Raw genomic sequence first — 8660 nt, forward strand, 5'->3', positions numbered from 1 at the left:
ATGCCGAGAAAGGTTTTGTTTACCTTTTAATGTAATCTATGTAGGGGGTGCATGGGTGGGTCAGTCCATTGAGTGACTGACTCTTGATTTCAGCTCAGGTCATGATCTCATGGTTATGAGATCAAGACCCCTGTTGGGCTCCACACTGGGTGTGAAGCCTGCTTAAGATTCTCTCTTTCCCTCTGTCCCTTCCCCACTTGTGCAAGCTCTCTCAGAAATACATACGTGCATACATACATAAAAATAATCTATGTAGAAAACAAAAGTTTTGTGTTTTATGAAAATAATCTCCTATACTTCATGCTGTCTTTATGATTAGGTCTTCAATTACCCAAGTAAACTGAGTCTTCTGGGTGTAAGAGGGCTGTTTTTGCTTACAACTATATGACCCTTCGTATTTGCCTTTGACTTCTTTCATCATCACACTGAACAAATAGATAATTAAATATTGTTTCATAGTGATCTGGGATCTTATTTGGTCAATTGTCCAATGTCTTCTGATATTTTTATAAACTTCCCCAGATTAAGTTCTAGTTAAAGTCTTTTTAACCTAAAAGTAACTTACGAATTTCCAGAGGCTTCCTGGAACTTTCCAAAAGATTTGTCCCCTCTCCTAATAAAAAGGAGATATTATTCTAATTAGAATTGTTTGAGTTACTAAATTATGTGGGAAGCATTGCCAAATAAGAATAGTAAAGGTTCTTTATGTTGTATTTGTGTAGGTATATGTTAATAGGGAAATTTTATATAATTTCTAGAACATATAATATATACTTACACAAATACAACATAAAGAAGTCATAATTTTAATTATCTTGAAATGTTGTGTGTCACAAAAATAACCACATTTCCTTGTCCATTATAGCATAATAAACTCTCATCAGCTCTGTAACTATTGCTTCTTCTTCTTTATTATTTTTTTTAAGTAGGTTCCAGGCCCAGCATGAAGCCCAACACGGGGCCTGAAATCATGACCCTGAGGTCAAGGCCCGAGCTGAGATCAAGAGTTGGACACTTAACTGCCTGAGCCACTCAGGGACCCCTAACCATTGCCATTTTTAAGTCTTTTGTAATTTACAATTGTTTTTTTTTTATGTTTTATTTATTTCTAGGAGAGAGAGAGAGACAGTGTGAGCAGGGGAAGGTCAGAGAGAGAGGGAGTCACAGACTGAAACAGGCTCCAGGCTCTGAGCTGGCAGTCAGCACAGAGCCTGACGCGGGGCTCAAACCCACGAACCGCGAGATCATGACCTAAGCGAAAGTCGGATGCTTAACCGATTAAGCCACCCAGGCGCCCCTGTAATTTACAATTGTTGATTGAAGTGCTTCATCCTCTAAGAGATTCACGAAGAAGACTTTGACAAGTATTCTAGAACATGGGTTTTGATAAATTTAGGGTCATAATGCTCAACTGGGTAAGAATTTCTAAAACTCTGGAAAATTGACTGCTTTCTTGTTTTGTTTTCCAGAGTTAAGAGATTCCCTTTTCTCCACTTCTTTAAGCTATCTATAACTTAGAGCAATTTGGTAACTTGTATCTTTACCAAAAAGTTTGAAGCATTTATCTTTTTCTCCCTACCTGATCTCTCTAGAACTCTGAAACTCTTATTATTCTTATTTTTTTGTGACAGTGTATGCATGTGTGTAAGTTCAACAAGAATCTGTTCTCCCAAATGCACCTAGCCCCTGCCTCTTTGATCCACATTGATAAAAGAAGATATACTTCAATATTATAAAGATCTAATTGCTTCTATTCAAATTACATTGCTTTAGTAGAACCATCTTTTCACAGCACCTGTCCAGGGGACAAAGACTTTACTTAAACATCAGGCCCTACAACCCTACCACTTTGCATATTGTAAAAGACATCCTCAGAAAGACTCAATTGCATTGGAAAGACTCGCATAAGCTACATTGTTAACCGAATCCTGTGCTGCCAAACTCCAAGCAATAGACTTATGGATTTACGTGTCACAGCTAAAGAAATCACAAAACCCAGACTGGACTTGCATACCAACCACTGACCTTTCCAGGAGCAGAAGCAGATGACAGCTGAAGGAGAAAGCTTTCCCACGATGGCCAGCCCAGGCCTGTGTCCCCTCTTGTTGCTGCTGCTTCTTACTACCACTCTCTCCTCTCTTGCAGAGGGACAATGCTCTTATCCACATTTCTCAATCTATTGAAAAACAGATTAATGATTGGATCTGTCGCCAGAAACCCCGATCTGTTCATGATGTTGGAGACCCCTTGGTCTTACCTGTAACTGTTCACTTTAGTCCCCAATGCCACTGCTGATTTTACTCATGAACCTATGGATTTCACCTGTAAGGTGGAGTTGTAAGACTTTCCCCACTCACAGTCACACTGGCTCCACTAAATACCTCCACCTCCGTCAGTTTTATGACCCCCTCTCTTCCCCGTCTTCTTTTCCTTACCTAAAGACAATCTGTTCCCCTGGGAAAGGGAAAGACAAATGGGTTTATACCCTCTTGGTGAGGTTTTTAGAAAAGACCCCTTTAGGAAGGGATAACCTCTCGCAGAATGTCACTCCAACATCCCTGACCCATGGCTTGAAAGTTATCAGTGAATTCACCCAACGAATCTATCAATAACCAGACCTTCGCTGGGGTCGTCTAGGCCCCACCTGGTGTTTGTGGTGGACGCACTTCCCGGGGACATATAGATGTTTAGATAGCTGGTGAATCAGAGGACAGTGCTTACTGGGACATTTCTCTGTCCCTGTTAATATGTATCATGAATACCATCGGTCCACTCCATTGAGCCTCCACGTCATGAATGGGAGCTTTCAGGAGGCATATATGACTCCGGGTTTCCCTCCACAAGGAGAGCCTTTCTCACATGGGTCAGAATAAATGCCAACGAATGCAAGATCAGAAGTCTCTCCCTAACGTTAGGAGAACTAGCTCACTCCACAACCAAAGCAGTAAAAGCCCGACAAGGATCACTTGACTCACTAGCTGCAGTGATTCTGGAAAATGGCATAGCCCTTGATTACCTACTGGCTGAACAAGGAGGCATTTGTGCAATAGTGAATACCCTCTGCTGCGCACTGATAAATTCCTCCAGGGAAAGAAACATCCAGCTGCATAAAATCAGAGAATAAGCACATAGACTACAAAGAATTCCACCTAATGATCTATGGTCTTGGATCTATTCAGCCGGCTGTCTTCAGGTCGGACTCTTGGTTCAGGACGACTATGCTAACTGGGCCATTACTCTGCCCCTTATTTTGCATAATCAGTTTGAAACGTTTAACCTGTTTCCTGTCAGATCTCTGCAGAACTTCAGAACACCACACTCTTGATCCTCGATGCTTCTGAGGAAAGATCTTGATCAAGTGGGGGAAGTGCGAACATGAGTAAGGGAACCCTCAATAAAATGGAGCCAGGAAGCCCTGGAAGGGGAGCTCTCATGCACACAGCACTCACTGCAGGTGGTGTAGCCAGCGGGAAGAAGGAAGAGAATCCTTGCCTTGACAAGGGAGGGCACTTTTCTCATAGGAATTTCTCTGTTGCTTTTAGGAAAAACAACATCTCTTCCTGTCCCCAAACAGCCATCGCTTGCGGCCAAGGGGAAGCCACCTTTTCCTTAACCCATAGCTGTTCTCCAGTGAATTTCTATTCTGAACAATTCTCCCCAATATCTTCCTAAAAAACAACAAAGGCTGACCTTCTCTTGATCTCTTCCACTCACCGGTGATTTGCCATACTGTGCTTGTCGTTGAATTTCAATTCCTCTGCTATTCCCAAGTGAACGCATCTGCTGGTAAAATAAGTGATTTTATTTTTAGGGTTGACATCCCCAAGAGCTGCTCCTCTGACCCAGCCTCTCAAGACCAGTGTCTTGTTCTAGATGTGGTGACCCTGACCTGTAGTATTGCATGCATGCTCATTCATCAGCAGTCCTGGCGGGTGGCCCTGGGGCCAGGCACCGCAGGTATGCTGTGGTGGGGACTCACGCCTGAAAGTCACCCTGGGGTGGCAGCTGCACATTGGCCATGATCAGCCCCCATTTGGGCTTGCTCCCCAATGGAGTCCCGGGCTTCTGCAGCAAACAGGAATCCCAGGCGTCTCTTAGCAGATGGCGGATGCCGCAGCCAGCCCAGCTGGCCCTGCCCTGGCAAGACAGCCCAGAATCATCCAGCGCCGTCTTCAAAGGGAACGTGTAGACTTGTATGGGTTAAGACTTGGATTGAGGCAGATACCTTGTGTCTACAACATCCTGTTCTGGGACAGCCTCCCTGGCTCTGTGCCCTTTTCCAGGTTCCTGGCTCCCTAGAACTCTACTTACTGTGCGCATGGAGTTTGGACCCATTCACCCAGCCTGAGGCAGTGGGGACCCTCTAGGCCAGTGGAGCTGGGGCTGCACAGGCTGTGGCCCGGCCCCCCAAATCACCCTGAAGCGGAAGCTGCTAATTGGCCACCATCTGTCTCGATTTGGACTTGCTCCCTGAAGGGGTCCTGGGCTTCCAGCAACAAGGACTCCCAGGTATCTCGTATCAGGTGATAGATGCCCCAGCCAGTCTGCACAGGTCTGCTGTGACAAGGGAGGCCAGGATCCAGCTCTCTCTTCAAAGGGAATATGCTCATTTCTGTCTGTTAGGTCTTGTAATGAGGCAGATGCTCGTGTCCCCAGGTTCCTGCTACCGTGACCTGGCCTCTGCCTCTACGTGCCCTGTTCCAGCTACCAGCGTCTCTGACCTGCACATGCACAGTGCCTCCTCCACAAGCCGTCCTCGAGCAGCGGGACCTCTCTAGGCCTGGGGAGCATGGGCACGCACAGCCACCTGCACAGCCTCCAGGGTGGAGGGAGACCACCCCCTAAAATCTTCTAGAAGTGGCAGCTTTGAAATGGCAACAGCCAGTTCACATTTGGACTTGCTCCCCAATGGAGTCCCGAGCTTCTCCAGCGATCGTGGTTCCCAGGTGTTTCTTACTAAGGGACCTCTTGGCTGGTCTGCCCATCTGCTGGGCTGTGAGCGGATTCCTCAGGTCCTGCCCCTCTGTAAGCCTCATCAGCTGAGAGCTTTGGAACAGGTCAGGACGTATGTCCCTGTCTTTGTGTTTCCAGGGGGACGCAGGGGGTGTACTACAACTCTAAAGGGAAGTCATCTCAGTGGTTCCGTGAAGGACAGATCTGCATTCAAGAAATCACACAAATGCCACCCGTTGCTGTCTGCTTTCTGCAGCTCACACCCCAGGGAGCTCCCTGGTGACCATTAAATGAAGAGCGATGATTGGGTGTGCAAGCACTGTAAAATTGAGCTTGTAAGCCAACATTAATTACATTTTCCTTTGCTGCAATTTATTAGACGGTAGCAGGTCTGTTTTCTCAATGGTATTTTGGAAATACTCAAATGTATTTGAAATCTTTGATCGCTTAGCAATAAATATGTAGGGAGGCAGCCCTGAAATCTGTTGGACACCATTGTATCCATCAGTTACCATTGAGGACTTTGGATGCACTGCCCAGATCCGCTTTGGGGAATGAAGGGCTTATTCCCCGAGATGCACAGCAGCTTTCCCAGGGAAGTGTTTCCTCTCAAGAAAACTGCCTTGCCCAAGCTTGCACCCCTTCCTGTGGCAACTGAATGAGACATCTGGTCAACCCAGAGGTAGTAAAGGCCTGGACCCCTCACCCAACTCGGGACAGTTCCAGAGCTGAGCCATCACTGGAACTGTGCCACAGCTCAGCCCTGCTTCCCCTCCACTCAGTTCAGCTTGCTTTCCTTCCTCCCAAAGGTGTTGGTCCCAAGGACGCTCCGCAATAAACCTCCTGCACACAATGCTCTGTGTCAGAGTCTGCTCCTGGGAGAACCCGACCTGAGACAGTACTGCCACATAAGCTACCCAACAATCCCACCCATCTCAGTGACTTAGAGCGAGTGTTTGTCCCTCCTGCCCACAGGCCTGTGGGTCCACAGGTGCAGCTCGGCTCCACGTGCTGGCTGTCTGGGCGTGGCTTTGGGCTCGGAGTTTGTGCAGGCCTGCTCTGTGTGTCCCTCATTTGCTCTTCTCAGGGCTACTCATCCTTTCTGAGCCAGATCACAGGAGTCAGAACCACGGGCAGAAATACAGGATACCTCTGAAGGCCTTGACTGAGAACTGATTCTGTCCCTTTGCCTGCATCGCCATGGTCAAGTGTGACATCACTGGAGCAGGGGAATCGACTCTGCCCACTGTAGCCCACTGAGCAGTACAGGGAGGCAGGCCAGAACTGAGAACAGGAATGCAATCTCCCCCGATCACTGTTTTCTCATTCATCCGCTCATGTAGTACTTGTTGAGTGTGAACCATATGCCTGGCACGGCTGCAGGTGCTGAGGCTCAGAAGACGGACAGGACAATTTCCCTGCCTCGGGACACTGGAGTCCAGCGAGAGAGCCAACGAGCAGCGCCTTACAGCGCAGAGAGCTGAATGCCATGGCCGGAGTGAGCACAGCGTCCATGGGGACACAAAGAAAGGGCACCGTAGCAGCTTCCGTTGCTCTGACTCCCAGCACCCACTCTTCCTTCCAGTTAGCACTCCGGTTTTCTCTGCCACTTGCCTCTCCGCAGAATGACTGAATTGGAGGTACACAGCCTTGGGGGGTTGTAAACCAGGGACATGGTCCACTGTTATCATGGGGCCAATCACAGGAGAGTACACTTCCGGGTCTCTGCCGCTGGGCTGAGTGACGTGAGACAATGGATGGAGGCTACCCACGTCAGGGACAGCACCGTGCTGGGCACCAGGCCACTCCTGCCGCTCCCTTCCCACATCTGATGCTCCGGCCTCCTGGCCACCCTTGGAGATCGCTTATATCCCCGTGACAACTTTCCATTTTGCTTACGTCTGCCAGATGGAGTTTCTACTTTAACTGAATCTGTATCTGAACACAGACTTGGGCAGAAGGAAAGAATAGAACAGCCAAAAAGAGGAGGCCTAGGCAGCTTAGCCCTTAAGTATAAGAAAGGACTGGCAAGGGGGAAGAAGGGCAGAGGGCCTCAGGGAGGAGGCGCAGTGCACGGAGACCTGGCGGCAAAAGCCTGGCGTGTTTCGGAAGTTCAGGCAGAGAAAGAAGTGTTTGTGTTTATAAAGCTGACGCCCAGGGTCAGTTGGCATAAATACCAGAGCAGGAGATGTGGGAGGCACACACAGGGCTGTGGGGCAAGCTGGAAAGTCCCTTTGCTCTTCCAGAAATGAGCCTGTGTGGCCCCGGCCCACCCTCCTTAGCGGGTGTAACTGCAGTCGGTTACTCCCAGTTAGGGAGGTGCGTGTCCGCGTTCCCCTGGGTGCAGCAGGCAAGCACGGAGAAGGCAAAGCTGAGGCAGTATGGGGCCATGGGATGGAGCGCACAAGAGTGAGGGTAAATACCAGCACAGGCACCGGAGCAGGGAGGGCGCACCGGGCCTTTGGGACGGGACCGCTAAGCAGCCTGGAATCCAGGTAACGCTGCTGGAAGCCAGGACTGCAGAATCTGCGAGGGTAGCGGACCGCCAGGCGTCAGAGCTTACCGGGGTGGGAGACGCACCAGCCCATGTTATGCCAAGAGGAAGCAATCAGGGGAGTTGTGACAGTCACAACCCTACTTCCTATTCCTCTGGAAACGCTTTCCGGTATCTGGGATGCACGTCCGCTGGATTCTGGCGGCACCTGCCGTCGGCTGCCTGCTGCCCCCTCCTGGCCGGCTGCGGAACTACAACCGCTGCGACGCACGTGGCTGGAGGCAGGCACCCAATGGGATATTGGGGATATTTTTGTTCAGCCATCACATTTTAGAGATGAAGGAACTGAGGCCGTGAAGGGAAATGACTTATTCTGGGTCTTAGGGCCATCTTGGTGGGCTTGAGCTTCCTAATCTATAGGCACAGACGATCTCCATGACCCATGCTTACCTCCAAACCGGTGACAGGGTGGCCGCCGCTGAGAACTTATCCCTGGAGTCTGACCACAGACGCTATAGAAACTTGTCCACATCCGCTGCGTGATTGTAGCTGTTTTTTTGTCCCAAACACGCTGGATTCTGACGCACTGGAGCCTTGGGAGAAGAATATGAGAATTAGAGGCCTGGTTCCTTATCTTCCAGGGAAAGATATCCAATCATAGATACTTCTAGACTCAAGAGATGTAGGCAGAAGGAGTTGGACAGAAGCTCCCGCAGGACGTGCTGGTGCTCAGTTCCGTGCCATCAGGTAACCAAGCCGATGTCCTGAGGCGGAGAGCTCCTCTTGATCGGAGTGGCCGCTGTTTGTCATGAACTCAGCCTTTCTCCTCAGGAATCCAGTCTCAGGGACAACTCTCTGACCGTCAGGTGGTGACTGGCTTGTAGATAAAATGAAAGGTCCCTCATCCATGGGATGCTGAGGGTGAGACCATGGTGACCTTAGGAGCTACGTGACACCAAGCTGCTGTCCGCCTGGGTCCCGGAATGACTGGGTTGAACAGACACCCCATCCACCTCACTCCCCACCACAATCTAGAAACACCTAATTTGCACCATTACATGCATTAGATGTATAGTTTTATTCTGTCAAGTCACCAAAGTTTGGGCAGTGATTACAGAACAAAGCAATTCACTAGTAAACAATGTAAACCTCGAAATCTCTTAAGATTGCGTTAAGAGTGGAGACTGATCGTGGTCACCCCATCAGCGGGTTG

The 8660-nt window shown here is 49.0% G+C and overlaps 1 long non-coding RNA gene across 1 annotated transcript; it reads right to left on the reverse strand.

The window, feature by feature from the left end:
- Window positions 1-2031: 2031 nt before the first annotated feature.
- Window positions 2032-7653, reverse strand: LOC144223682 (uncharacterized). Its single transcript, XR_013332776.1, has 3 exons — window positions 7517-7653; window positions 3715-3780; window positions 2032-2176 (listed from the first exon to the last, which is right to left on the reverse strand). It is a non-coding gene; the product is annotated as an uncharacterized LOC144223682 (long non-coding RNA).
- Between the last annotated feature and the right edge of the window lie 1007 nt (window positions 7654-8660).

This window comes from Crocuta crocuta, unplaced genomic scaffold (genome assembly GCF_008692635.1).
Source record: "Crocuta crocuta isolate KB4526 unplaced genomic scaffold, BGI_CrCroc_1.0 scaffold70, whole genome shotgun sequence".
Taxonomy (NCBI): Eukaryota; Metazoa; Chordata; class Mammalia; order Carnivora; family Hyaenidae; genus Crocuta; species Crocuta crocuta.